This window comes from Tamandua tetradactyla, chromosome 9, assembly GCF_023851605.1.
Source record: "Tamandua tetradactyla isolate mTamTet1 chromosome 9, mTamTet1.pri, whole genome shotgun sequence".
Lineage (NCBI taxonomy): Eukaryota > Metazoa > Chordata > Mammalia > Pilosa > Myrmecophagidae > Tamandua > Tamandua tetradactyla.
In genome coordinates, this window is record NC_135335.1 from 114,681,203 (window position 1) to 114,695,439 (window position 14,237).

The 14,237-nt window shown below is 47.6% G+C and overlaps 1 protein-coding gene across 18 annotated transcripts in view; it reads left to right on the forward strand.

Annotated features, from left to right (window-relative positions):
* MAST4 (microtubule associated serine/threonine kinase family member 4) overlaps nt 1-14,237 on the forward strand; it is a 632,749-nt gene that overhangs the window by 72,405 nt on the left and 546,107 nt on the right. For 9 of the 18 annotated variants that reach the window (XM_077117368.1, XM_077117367.1, XM_077117366.1 and 6 more), the window contains exon 1: nt 10,253-10,501. The exons of 7 other annotated variants lie outside the window; for them this stretch is intronic. The gene's annotated coding sequence lies outside the window, so the exon portion shown is untranslated. Of the gene's footprint in view, nt 1-10,252; nt 10,502-14,237 lie in introns of those variants that run through there. 2 more of the 18 variants (XM_077117375.1, XM_077117378.1) reach the window with 1 other exon arrangement.

Consider the following 14,237-nt stretch of genomic DNA (forward strand, 5'->3'; position numbering starts at 1 on the left):
CTGAATAACCTTAATAAGAGTGGGCTTATCAGAAGGATATTGGGTATCTTGATGGGAAGGCTGGAGAGGTAGTTTTGGAAAATTGCAGGCACTAGGAGAGGCCAGACAGCTAAAAATACAGCAAGCCAAGCCGAGGGAAAGCTGTGGTTAGAAAGCTGCCCCTGGGACTCCTGCTGTTGGATATTTGCTGCTGCCTGCTGGACTCTTGACTGTGCAGTAGAATGCATTCTGAACTGCCCCTGCCCTTCTCTGCCTTTCATTCCAAACTTAGAGCCCTAACAGTGCAACTATTGGCTAAGCTTAGGGCGATTTGTCCACACACGAGCTGCCTCAGTTCTGGGAGTCTATGGATATATTTAGCTTCCTTTTCAGCTTTCTTAGTAGAAGATGAAGTCCCAACCAAGGATCTCTCATTGGCAGCATCCTCAGACCCAGTGTTCTAATTCGCTAGCTGTCAGAATGCAATATACCAGAAACAGAATGGCTTTTAAAGGGGGGAATTTAATAAGTTGCAAGTTAACAGCTTATAGGCCATGGAAATGTCCTAATTAAAGCAAGTCTATAGAAATGCCCACTCTAAGGCATCCAGGAAAAGATACCTTGGTTCAAGAAAGCTGATCAAGTTCAGGGTATCTCTCTCAAGTGGAAAGGCACATGGTGAACACAGCGTCATCTGCTAGCTTTCTCTCCTGGCTTCCTGTTTTATGAAGCTCCCTGGGAGGCATTTTCCCTCTTCATCTCTAAAGGGTGCTGGCTGGTGGACTCTCTGCTTCTTGTGGCTATGCCATTCTCTGCTCTCTCAGAATCTCCTGGCTTTCTCTCTTGTCGTTCTCTTTTATAGGATTCCAGTAAGCTAATCAAGACCCACCTGAATGGGTGGAGACATGCCTCCACCTAATCCAGTTTAATGACTACTCTTGATTGAGTCACATCTCCAGGGAGATGCTCTAATTACAGTTTCAAACATACAGTACTGAGTAGGGATTAGAAGGAACGGCTGCCCTTACAAAATGGGATTAGGATTAAAACATGGCTTTTCTAGGGTATATACATCCTTTCAAACTGGCACACTCAGGAATGGTGTTCAGAAATTGGAAAGCTAAAAGGAACAGCAAATATTCACTGTAGTAGCTTGAGGACAGGAAAGAGATAACCCCTGGGAACTGGTGTGGTTTAGCTATGAGCCATTCGTATCAGATTCAACACGTCCTTTTTGATAAGATTCCTCAATTGGAATGATGTAAAAAACAGTTATTCTGAATTTTAGAAAAGCCTTTGCTAAACTCTCCTGCAAAATCCTCGTGTGCAAGCTGGAGTCATAATTGATTGAACGCAAGGAGCGTTGGGTAACGTGGTTGATGCCCTGAGGAATCTCAAGGGCGGGCGTGTGCCTGCGCTTTTAATGACTGACTGAAGACCTCAGGGGGATGCTCATCCAATCTGCTTTTGAAGTTAAGCTGGAAGGGATAGTGAGTACACCAGCGAACAGAATTTGGATCCAAAAAGATCCCTGTGACCTGGAACAAAGAGCTGAATCCATCAGAATGAAATGTGGTAGAGAATCCAGCTGCATATGTGCAATGAATAAAGAAGGCACTCCATTATAGCATCACATGTGAAAATGCCTTTGATATTTTAGCTGAATGAATGATCTACATGAGTAAATAGTTTGATGTCTTTAAAAACATAATAAAACAACAAAACTTCTAAGACGAACTTACATTTCTAGTGAAAATCCAATATTCATCGCAAGAGACAGATTTTCCCTATTTTGTTCTCTGTGGATCGGGTCCCATATTAAGAATTCAGTGGTTCTGGACACAACTCAGTAATACTTTTTTTTTTTTTTTTTTGAAGAGAGTGACCAAAATGCAGGTGGATGTAAAAGCATAGCATGTGCAGTGCAGTGAAAGGAAATGTGTTCCCTTAAGACCAGGAGGCATAATAGCCACTCACAAGTCCAGGTGTCTGGAAGCATGGGATGGTCCTGAGACTGTAGACGACAAAGCCAGAACCACTGGGTACATGTGCAGAGTTGTTAGTTTCTAATAACTAGAGTTGGGTACACCTTGCAAGAAGTTGTAAGTTGTGCATCACTTGTGACCACTAGCTGTGACTACCTTGGCTGTTAGGGAAATCCAGCCATTTCATGAGCATATTTGACCATATTACTGCCACAGGCCTTGAGATTTCCTGATTGGTGAAGTTCTCCACAGCGCTCTTCCTCACAAGGCTATTGAAAATTTAATATTTGCAGGAGGTTAGTGAAAAACCCAGAATAGCTTTCAGACCTGGGACTATTAATTGGTCATAAAGCTGGAAGAGATGCTCTTAATAGAGAGCAACATGAGAGAATAAATGTTTGATTTGAAAAGATGGGCTCCTAAACCAATCAGCAGAGCACTTGCTGAGAAGGAAGTCATTTCTTAATTGGCACCAGGCTGCCCTAGTGCAATTGCCTGCTCTTCAGGAGGTTTGCAGTTTGCACTGAAAGGCATTTTATTTTAAACTTACTTCATCCTCAAGATGTCAGTATATTAGTACTGATCAAGTAAGTACCAAAGGTAATTCTTTGGGGAGTTTAAGTTGCCAAAGACTTAGAGAAGTCTCTTTCATACTTTTAAAAATATAAACAAGTTGCAGAATAATTGTCTGTCAAGAAAATTACATATTGATCCTTCGGAATTGGGAGTTGGGCTAAAGGGTTTGTTCATAAAACATCTCCTTTTTGAAGGTCATTTAGTGGAGGGGAGGCTTTTAGGGTTTTGTATATTTTGTAGCCTGCATTGATCTCTATCCTTCTCAGAGGACATATATTGAGTGCCTCCTGCAGCCATTACTGCAGCTGAGCAGAGTTCTTGCACAAATACCCAGAATGGAAAATTAAAAGTTTCAAAAGTGGCGTTTTCAAGGCTTTTGGCCTTTACAATGCAAAGAAGTACATGTGTCTTCTCCAGCAAGAGAATTTATTGAGGGAGATTAGCATAAAAGTAGTTAGCTTGCAGCATGATTTGAAAATTACAGCCTTGTAAAAGGATCCCCAAGTTACAAGGGTTGGAAACATGCAATCACCAGAGGCTGCCTAGTAAAAGTCTCTGCTGGTCCCTGGACTAATTTCATTCCTCTGGGGTTTCTCCTCCCCACTCTCTAACTAACCTGTCTTTTAGTTTATTGTTCTGTGATAATAAAAGACTCTCTCAGGATACATACCACTAGCTATCCATTTTGTATTTTTCCAAAGTTATACATTTGTTCATTTATTCATAATTTGATCAGCATCAATTTTTGAGTGCCTACTATGTGCCAGGGTTGCAGGGGTGATTAAAAAAAAGAGAAGAATATCTTTCCTGAAGCTTAGAGGTTATTAGGGGAGTTAAAAAAAGAAAACCAGGGGCGGGCCGCGGTGGCTCAGCGGGCAAAGTGCTTGCCTGCTATGCCGGAGGACCTCGGTTCGATTCCCGGCCCCAGCCCATGTAACAAAAACGGAGAAACAGAATACAAGAAAATGTTTAAAAATGTTTCCCTTCTATCCTTCCTTCCTTCTCTCTGTCTTTCCTTTAAAAAAAAAAAAAAAAAAGAAAACCAATCTCTGTAATATCCACTCTGCAAGAGAAGCTTGGGATACCCCAGAGTAAGGGTGTGTGTCTGGGGGGATGTCCCTGAAGAATTGATGTTTGAGTTGAATCTGGAAAGGTGAGTAGAAGTGAGCCAGGCACACTTCTGGAATGGTGAATCAAGTGGAGAGATGAGAACAGCATCTTGCAAAGCTATGGAGAAGGACGAAGGGCCAGGAGATGCAACTGGGAAAGATGAAAGTTTAGATTGCGGTGTAAAGTTTCTTGTGATGTGGCTCGATCAGAATCACCTAAGAACCTGTTGAAAAAGTACAGATTCCTGTTCCCAACTAATCCCTGCCTCCTTCAGAGAAGATTTTCTGGGGTGGGACCAGATATCTGTGATTGTGATGCATGGCAGTTTGAGAAAACACTTCACTGGGAATTGAGAGCCCTGAACAACTTTAAGCTGGGGAATGGCATGATCAGATTAGGTTTTAGAATGATTGCTCTGACAGTGAAGACAGATGGAAAGGGTGTGAGACTAGAGGCAGACCGGGTGCTGTGGTATTTCAGGGGGGAGATATAGGGATTAAAGCTGGACTGGGAGTTGGGTAGGCAAGGGAGAAAGTGTGGATCTAAGCCATATTTAGGAGATGGCATTGACCAGACCTAGTGATCAGTTGGATGTGGCTGAATGGGGATCATTTCTGGGTTTGCAGTAGAAACCAAGGATGCTTTGTGTCCAGGAAGCTGCTTCAGTAGTGCTGCCGTGGAAGTCCCCTTGGTATAGGCTTGGAGCAGTTTCTGTTTTGGTCTTGGTGTCATGGTGCTACTGTCCCTGGTTTCCTCGCTGACTGTTTACACTGCAGAGAAGACGATTAGAAGCCTTCGTCGGTAGATCCCACTGGAGAGCCTGGGAAGATTTCTCTTCCTAATTGCCATAATTTCTTATTCCTCTTCTTTCAGCATTGAGTTTGATGACTTGGTGTTCTAGTCTGGCAAAGCTGCCAGAATGTAACACACCAGAGATGGATTAATAAAAGGGGATTTATTTAGTTAAAAATGTATAGTTCTTCAAAGGAAAGGCAGCCAACTTTCAACTGAGGTTCTTTCTTACATGGGAAGGCACACGGTGATCTCTGCTGGCCTCTCCAGGCCTCTGGGTTCCAACAACTTTCCCCAGGGTGATTTCTTTTTGCATCTCCAAAGGCCTGGGCTGAGCTGCAAGTGCTGAAATGAGGTATGCTGAGCTGCTTGGGCTGTGCGAGGTTGAGCTCTCTCATTTAAGCTTCTAGCCAATTAAATCAAACATTATTCATTGCAGCAGGCATGCCTCCTAGCCGACTGAGATGTAATCAGTGACAGATGAGCTTCACATGCCATTGGCTCCTGTCCACAGCAACAGAACTAGGCTTCTTCATTTGGCCAAGTTGTCACCTAAACCTAACTACCACACTTGGCAGTCCCAAAAGTAAAACTCTTGTCTGAAAAACATCCACAGTTACACTTTTTCCAGTGATTCTAAACAGGAGGAAGCTGTAGGTTTCTTGGTGGGATTGCAGGCTCTTCAGGGCTAGGGAAGGGGTTAACTCCGCACTTCTGTACTTTCCTTATGTCCCCTGCAGCGAAGTGCTTGGGACTGCCATTTGTCCTAACCTTGACCAGTGCCACTGGGCTGAGGCTGGAATTCATCGCCCTCCAAAGCTCATATTCTGGACCACGAAGCTCAGTTTAGACATTTTCTTTATGTTACGGTTGATATTACCTATAAACTATTTTTCTATTACATGTACATTTTTAACTTCCTGGGGGTAAATTAGGTCCTAATGTCCCCCTTGGGTAAGGAGTGATCATATATACCTTGAAGAAGGAAGGAGAACTTTATATCCTTAACAGAGAGCCCAGTTTTAATCATTTGGGTCAGGTCCTGGTATAAATCTGAAACAGTGCATCTGAATCTGAAACAGTGCTTCTGAGTTGGAGGGCAAACCAGGGAAGGCTAGAAATGTGCTTTGTTCTAAACCTGGACCACTCTCAGCTGGCTCATTTCATACTGGAAAAGTATACTAGATTGAGGCCGAGTTCCATTGACTTTGTTTTTATAAGATTCACTGGCTTGTAATCTAATTTATTTAGTTTTCTTAGAAGAAAATAAGGGAAGGACCAAGCAGCAGTTGCTAAACCTGTATCTGCTGTCACTCATTGTCTAGCTCTGACTCCCTTTGTCCTCCAGGGTCCTTCCTAGCCTCATTGTCAGTCCCCTCTGCGCCTGCTGCCAGCACCCCCTCCCTTAATAATTAAAGAGGGAATGAGAATGTCAGTTCAACTTCTCGCTGAGAGTTGGCGCTAACCACAGATCTTATTTTAGGGCAAGGCCTTTCCCCTCTTGCTTCCTTAAATCCCTTATTAATTCAGATGCTTTATTTACTGAACAAACAAGCTGTGATTTCACAGAGAGCAGTGAACAAGTTGCAATACTTCTGCAGGGAGAATAAAACCGTGTGCTGATATGCTTGTGCTGAAGCATGTTCCCTTCGTTCTTTGTGATGCCTCTCCTAAAAGCAAACCTGAAGTAGAAAAATGAAGTCTGCAGCCACATCTTGGTGGCTTTGATAAAAGTTCTTCGTCCTGGGAATATCCTCAGGAGCCCACACTAGGGAGGGCCTTCCCTTGAGCAGGAGTGAGTGTGTAGGCAGGCACGTGGCTCAGCCATCGGGGTCAGTTCCTTTGGGTGTGGCTACCTGCACCTCTGGCTTCCCAATGATAATGCGTGCCTTTGGCTGCAGGGGGGTCCAGGGCAGAGTATGTATTTGATGTTGTTGTGTACCCCCAACATGATATGATAATTGCTCTTGAATCCAGCTTTGCCTTACCATACATACCTGGACCCATCTTTAAGTACACCAAAAGTGGTATCTTTGAGAGTTCATGAGGCAAAAATGTATTACGTGGTAAAGTTTGCTACCAAAAAGCACTTTTCACAATGACAGTATTTCAGAGCTAAGAGGGACTTTTAGAGATCATTTCCAGTCCCCTCATTTAACAGATAAAGAAAGACCCAGAGAGATTAAATGACTTGCCCCAGGTCCTGTAACTTCTAAGTTTGACACAGGACTTGAACTCAGGTCTCCTGAAGGTCTCCCGACACTTAATCTAGAACTGTCTCCCCCACTGCTGGACCTGGAGAAATTAAGTCAGTGTTAATTTTAATTAATAAAATTAATTAAAATTAATAATTAGTCAGTGTTAATAATTCAGATGCCTATACCCCCTGCACCAGATCCCTGGGGCCCCACTGGCGATGCAGATTCCTGGTCGCCACCCGAGTGACTGGGCAGTATTGGGGGGGCGGGACGAAGCCACCCACATTTGGAACGCGCTCCGGGCTGGTCTCGCCTCGGGGACTTCTGAAAACTGCCCAGGGAAGTCCTCAGAACTTCAGTTTGGCTTTGCCTGGTTCAACCGCAGGCTTGACCCTGGACGTGCTTCCTAGGACCTAACTGCTTTACGTCGGTGCTTCCCACACCAAGGGCACGGCTCGGCTGACAAGAGGGATTGCAGGGGAACCCGGCACCTCAGAACTGCAGTGGCGGCAGGGCGGCTCGTGAGCGTGACCCACCTGGACCCCTGTCATCTCTGTTCTTCCAGATGGCCTCTTCATGAAACAGCAGCTACCACCACCTTATCCTCAATTGTCACTGTTCTGACACGCCTCTTCTCTCACTGGCAGCCCCCCCTCCCAAAAACCCCCCATCACAAATGCCTCAATTTGTAATCCTTCCGGGGCTGGGTGATGGCTGCAGCATCCGTTAAGGTGGCTGGTTCCTCTGGATTAGGCAGGACCTGGCCGTCTCTGTTGTGTGTGTGTGTGCACACATGTACACACACTTTTAGCTGCTTCTGTATGGAGCCGGGCGTCCAGACTTTGTTTCAGGTCATAAACATCCTTGGTCCCTGACCTCTGTGGAGGGCCCGGCTGGGACGGGCTTGCTGCCACTCACGGTGGTGAAACGAGTTCATGCACAGAGGTTATGAGGCCCCCCCTAAGGTCAGGGCCCAGGAGCAGTCGAGGCTGGACCACGCCCCACAGGTGGAGTAGACCGTGTTAGGACCTGGCTTTGAGTGCACGTCCCTGGATTGTGGGGGCACTGAGGTTGCTTTCCCCAGCATTTTCATTCATCCCAGTTGGTGCCTTCATAAGCTTGTGAGTTCCGGAAACACGACGCGAGGCATCACCTAGACTTTAAATGTTTTCACACATGAAAGATGTTACGTCGGTGCTGATAGCAGAGAATTGCGTCGAGATAAGCTAAAAATAAAGGTGGGTTCACTTTTCTTAGGGGGGTTTGGAATCAGACGTGGTTTGAATTCCAAGCTTGTTGTTTGAGAATTAAGTATTATACCTGGGGAAAAGAGGACGAGAGTAGGGCCTATCTCTTGGGATTGTTAATTAGATAATGCATAGATACATTTAGTACTCTACCTGGCAGAGTAACCAGCGAGTAAATATGCTATGTATTATTTCCGTTACCCCAGAAGGAGTGCCACCGGTACTAACCTCGTTATTTGAAGAGGTGGGGGGAGGGTAAATAACTGCATAAATAAGCTAAGGACACATAAAAAAGCTGGGACATATCCTCTAGGTCCCTTCCCAACTTCTGAGATTGTGGCCTAAAGCTAAATGTCATGTTCCCCTTGGCCCTGGGAGGTGGGCTGAAACACTTGCAGGCACTGGTATTCACACTGAATTGTGTCAAAAATTCGCATTGTTGTAATGAAAGAAAACAATGGAGTGCAGGGCAGGGATTTGTGCTGTAAAGGTAAATATTGTGCCTCAAGAGTCGTGGTATCAGAACACACGAGTCTGTATTTGCTTTTCTCCTGACCAACGGGGCTGCCTGCAGAAAGGTGAGTGGATGTTTCAGGCAGGCCAGTGGGTTGTAGAGCCTGTCTCAACATCTTTCCATCCAAACTGGCATAGATGTGAGTGATCTCTTCCTGCACAGTCATCTGGCCTAGCCTGCCAGCACCACGTGCAGGCAGAACATGAACCTGGAGGAAAGGGAGGTAGTCAGTCCATCAGGGGAAAGAGTAGTAGTTTATCTTCCAGCTTTACCAAGAGCTTTCTTCTCTTTATGGTTTATTCTCAAAGAGCACTGGTTAATAATACACTTGCAGTTATCAATTAAGTAGAAATTTCATTTGAAGCGACAGTAGGTTCAATTAAATGTGTTTTTGAAATCAGGTGCATAAATTGCTCTGGAAGAAATTTGAATATTTGTATATATGCATGTGAATGTGGGTGTAGGTGCATCTATATATTTTATAATACACATTTGGCTAAAAGTCAAGGCTGAAAAATTGCTCAAAGGGCTTGCTGCCAGCCACATGTCTAATCAGTCATGCATAAGAAATGTAACAATTGCTTTGTTATAAGGAGGGATTTTCATTTTCATTTTCATCTCAGTGTTCCTAGAAAGAGTGAGGGCTGGAAATTTTGGAGGGCTTGAGTATAAGAGTGGGAGGAGGAAAAGTAATGAAGAAGGCTGCGTTGTGGATGGTTTAACAGTGCAGTTGCCAGTATTTAGTCACTACCTGCTGCTCAGAGGCCAACCTGTGCCTGTGGCCTTGGGCATGTGTATTTAACAGAAGGATCGCTAAACAGGCAGCCCAATTCCTTTTACAAAGATAATTAAGCTAGTTCTAAAGGCTTGGAGGAGATAAAGCAGAAGGGCCTAAGTGTTAAGAAACACCAAGCTTGCATAGTTGTTTCAAAGGAGACAAAACGCCGTTGGACCTACTTGGCTTTTCTTACTTCTGGGGAAATTTTTTTTTAAAGAAATCACGGATAAAGTAAGAGAGTCGATAAGTCAGGGTAGAAAAATTTCCCACAGAAAGCTATCTCCCACGGCTGTTCGCGAAGAAGCAAGTAGAATCGCCGTAGTTGAGTTCTGACCAGGGACCCACGTTTATTACTGTCACTGCGCCTGTCTCGGCAGAAGGGAGATCTTCACCGGCTTTAAAGGAGGAGTGAAGCCTCACTCTGCCGTGGGACCCAAATGCGGGCTCTGGGGTCAGACCTCTGGGGTTAGAGTCTCAACTCAGCTGGGTGACTTCAGGGGGTCGCTGTTTACCTCCCGAAGCCTCAGTTTCCTTTCCAGTGAAGCGAGGACACTGACATCACGTACCTTGTACGGTAGTTCCAAATTAAATGGGTTAATACATTTCAGGACTTGCAGTAGTACCCAGCGCAGCAGTCCGCATTCAGCGCGTGTTAACCTCAGGAGCCGTGACTACTCGTGCTGTTAGTGTGTGGTTCTTACACTGTGCACGTTTTCAAAGGCATAGGAGACTCTTACACAAAAGCCTTTTTCTGAGTAAGCAAGCTTAAGAGCTGTATCGAACCTACTAATTTGAAGATTTAAAAATAGATGGAAATATTGTTGTGCGACTGCAGCTGTTCCAGCCCAGCACAACCCCGACCACAGCGCATGCCAGACGGAAACCAGCCCTGCATTCTCCCGCGGGCGTTGCGGACAGGGCGGTCGTCCTCTGCAGTGGCCCCGCGCACGCCGCCCGGAGCGAGAGGGGGACGCGCGAGACGGCGCCTTATAAAGGCCGGCAGAGTCCCGCGAGATTTGGCTGCGCCCGTTTCCGCGGACTCTCGTGAGATCTGGGTGTTCGCGGCGGGCGGTCTGCCGTCGTTGGCCTTGACGGCGTGTCCGGGCGCGGCCGTGTGGCCTGCTCTTGGAGTGGAGGGCCGGGCCGGCCCGGGTTCCCGCGGAGCATCTTACTGAGATCTGAGAGCAGGTCCTCTGAGTTTTCCAGCTGTGCCCTGCTGGGGCCGCATCTTCCTTTGTGGGACGGAATTTGAAAGTGCTGCGTTCATCAGTGTCGGAATTACGGCCGGTGTCTCAGCTTGGATCCTCCGCGCTCGGCCAGTGGTCAGCCCTTCCTTCCCTCCGCTCTCGGCCTGTGGTCAGCCCTTCCCTCCCTCCGCGCTCGGCCGGTGGTCAGCCCTTCCCTCCGCGCTCGGCCAGTGGTCAGCCCTGTCCCTCCCTCCGCGCTCGGCCGGTGGTCAGCCCTTCCCTCCCTCCGCGCTCGGCCAGTGGTCAGCCCTGTCCCTCCCTCCGCGCTCGGCCTGTGGTCAGCCCTTCCCTCCCTCCGCGCTCGGCCGGTGGTCAGCCCTTCCCTCCGCGCTCGGCCAGTGGTCAGCCCTGTCCTTCCCTCCGCACTCAGCCTGTGGTCAGCCCTGTCCTTCCCTCCGCGCTCAGCCTGTGGTCAGCCCTTCCCTCCGCGCTCGGCCAGTGGTCAGCCCTGTCCCTCCCTCCGTGCTCGGCCGGTGGTCAGCCCTTCCCTCCGCGCTCGGGCTGTGGTCAGCCCTGTCCCTCCCTCCGCGCTCGGCCGGTGGTCAGCCCTGTCCCTCTCTCCGTGCTTGGCCTGTGGTCAGCCCTGTCCCTCCGCGCTCGGCCAGTGGTCAGCCCTGTCCCTCCCTCCGCGCTCGGCCTGTGGTCAGCCCTGTCCCTCCCTCCGTGCTCGGCCGGTGGTCACCTCTTCCCTCCCTCTGCGCTAGGCCAGTGGTCGGCCCTGTCCCTCCCTCCACGCTCGGCCTGTAGTCAGCCCTTCCCTCCCTCCGCGCTCGGCCGGTGGTCAGTCCTGTCCCTCCCTCCGTGCTTGGCCTGTGGTCAGCCCTTCCCTCCCTCCGCGCTAGGCCTGTGGTCAGCCCTTCCCTTTCTCCGCGCTCGGCCTGTAGTCAGCCCTTCCCTCCCTCTGCCCTAGGCCTGTGGTCAGCCCTGTCCCTCCCTCCGCGCTCGGCCTGTGGTCAGCCCTTCCCTCCCTCTGCCCTAGGCCTGTGGTCAGCCCTGTCCCTCCCTCCGCGCTCGGCCTGTGGTCGGCCCTTCCCTCCCTCTGCGCTAGGCCAGTGGTCGGCCCTGTCCCTCCCTCCACGCTCGGCCTGTAGTCAGCCCTTCCCTTTCTCCGCGCTAGGCCTGTAGTCAGCCCTGTCCCTCCCTCCGCGCTCGGCCTGTAGTCAGCCCTTCCCTCCCTCTGCCCTAGGCCTGTGGTCAGCCCTGTCCCTCCCTCCGTGCTTGGCCTGTGGTCAGCCCTTCCCTCCCTCTGCCCTAGGCCTGTGGTCAGCCCTGTTCCTCCCTCCGCGCTCGGCCTGTGGTCAGCCCTTCCCTCCCTCTGTGCTAGGCCTGTGGTCAGCCCTGTCCCTCCCTCTGCGCTCGGCCAGTGGTCATCCCTTCCCCTTCCGCCGTGCTGGGCCGTTTGTCAGCCCTGTTCCTCCCTCCGTGCTTGGCCCGTGGTCAGCCCTTCCTTCCCTCCGCGCTGGGCCGGTGATCAGCCTTTTCCCTGGCCTCTTCCTCACCTTCAGCCCTCGGCTTTATGCTCCTTCAAAAACTTATTTTGACTGCCCCGTTTGTTCCGGGGCCCAGCCTGCCTTCCCTCCGGCCCCTCAGCTTGTGGGCAGCGGGCAGGGATTGTAACCGGGCACCTCAGGATCTTCAGATGCTGAATTTGGTGCCTTGTCCAGGGAGGCCTTTATGTGAAATTACAGATTCAGAAGCATCGCTGTCATATCCTAGCCGTGTTTAATTGTTTTATTTTATTTCTAGGGTTTTTGAATTGAGTTGCCCTGGGTAAGACTGGAAGTCGTGTGCAGAGAATGTTCTTTAAAAAAATTTTATTTACGAAACTAGTGGAAATCCTAACTTTAAAAGACCTGCTCTTAGTTGTTTGATTCTGTTAGCTTTCTTGTTTGTGGCAGCTGTGTTATTAAAGGATGAATTGACTTTATAAAAGACATTGATTCTGAGTTTCTTTGGTGTTTCTGTCATATCTGAAGATGATGCAGTTTTTCAGGTAAGGAGGTGTGGTACCTCATGATTATACTGCATAAGGACTTGAACTGTCCTTATGTCTAAATTTTGCATTCATGAGAATAATCGAACAGTTTCACCATTCGGTAAACTTTTGGCTTGGTTGAATAAAAAAGCAGCATGACCCATTATCCATCTGAGGTCATGCTAGCCTTTAGATTCGGCTTTTTAGCACACTCCTCAGTAACTGCAGAACCTCTGCCCTAGCGCGGGGCTGTGCCAGGTAGACCAAAGGGGATGGTCTGTTTTCCAGTACTACCCTACTCCATCGGTGACACTGGGCATATAAGTAAGGGTGCTTGAAGGTTTGACTTGCCCACTCAAGTGGGTATAATGCAACCTTAAGAATGTTCTGGCAGTCGTACCTCTTGAAGTGGTCTGGATCTGATAATGCTCATGATTTTAGACTGAGTTTGGTTGAGCTGAGCCTCACTGGCCAGGCTAGTGCCCACCACTGCCATTGGGTAGGGCTGAATTCAGAAAAGCCAGTGGATGGCAGGAACCCTGTGCTGCAGTGAGAGGGTAAGGACGAAAAGGTGCTGCCTCTTTATCCCTCTTCTTCTATTTCTTCTGCCAAGAAAAGTTTCTGTCTTTCCACAGACTCTCTTGTATAGTTGGTGAGTAAGTGGTATCTTTTTTAGCATTTCTGGAATGAGACAGAAAGCAAGATTGCTGTATTGGATGGGATTGATTTATGGAGAAATGATTCTGGTTCTAGGTTCAGTGGTTTCAGGGGCTGAGAACTTAGGATGACTCTCTGGACTCATATCTAGTCTGTGGGAGAGATGGGGGAACGACTTTCCTTTGGACCAGAACTAGCCACTGAGGCCAGTAATACAGATCCACTGATGGTCTTCTCATGACAGCCCCTGCAGGAACACGCAGCTAATGAAAAGGAATGTTCTGTAAAATTTGGCTTAAAAACCCTAAATTTAAATGTATGTCCCTGACCTCCCCTCATCAGAATGGAACCACAAAAAGGCCTCTTCTAAACTTTTCAACATTTATTCTGTCCTTGGGGAAAATAATTTTAAAGGAGGATTTGAGGATCTTTTACTAACATTGTCTTAAGTCAGTAACTGCTCTGTTTAAACAGTTTCTCTTTTTGCAATTTAAGCTTTAGTGAAAATGAAGGCAGTTGGTTACTTTGATCTTTATAAGACTTCTTCATGTTCTTGAAGATGATTAATTGTGACAGTATTCTTTTCTTCAGGCTATCTGATCTCATGTTGCTCTATTATTTTATCTTAGGTCTCCTCTGAAATGTCTTGTGAACTCTTAGAAGAGAAAGACCAAGGCAAAGTCCAGTTTGCCCTGGACCCTAATCAAGGCTTCTGCCATCCCAGGGAGAGAGAGATCATTCTTCAGCTAGTACCCATTTAACTGAGCCCCCATTGGCGATTCCAGTCACCCGTGTATTCTCAGTCTTCATATTCTTTTTATTGAGAATTTCCCTTCCCAGATGCTCCTCTTTCTTTGGCTTCTAAACCTAGTGCTGCTCTTGTTATCTCTGATAAGCTTCAGCCCCGTACCATGCTTTTTTTTTTTTTTGTCCTCCTTGATCTTAAATATCCAATGGCTTCCAGGTCATTGGAATTCTAAGCCTGCCTTTGTCCAGTGTATGGTAGTTACGTTCAGGTATTTGTCTGTTCTTCACGTTGTTGAGTAATATCTCTAGTTGACTCTTGTGACCTTAGTTCTGCATTTCTGATTAAATAGGACTTTTGATTCTAAAAAATCATTAAAATATACAGTGCCTGCTTATGAAAAGCAGTTCAAGAGGGTGATGGGATCTCAGATT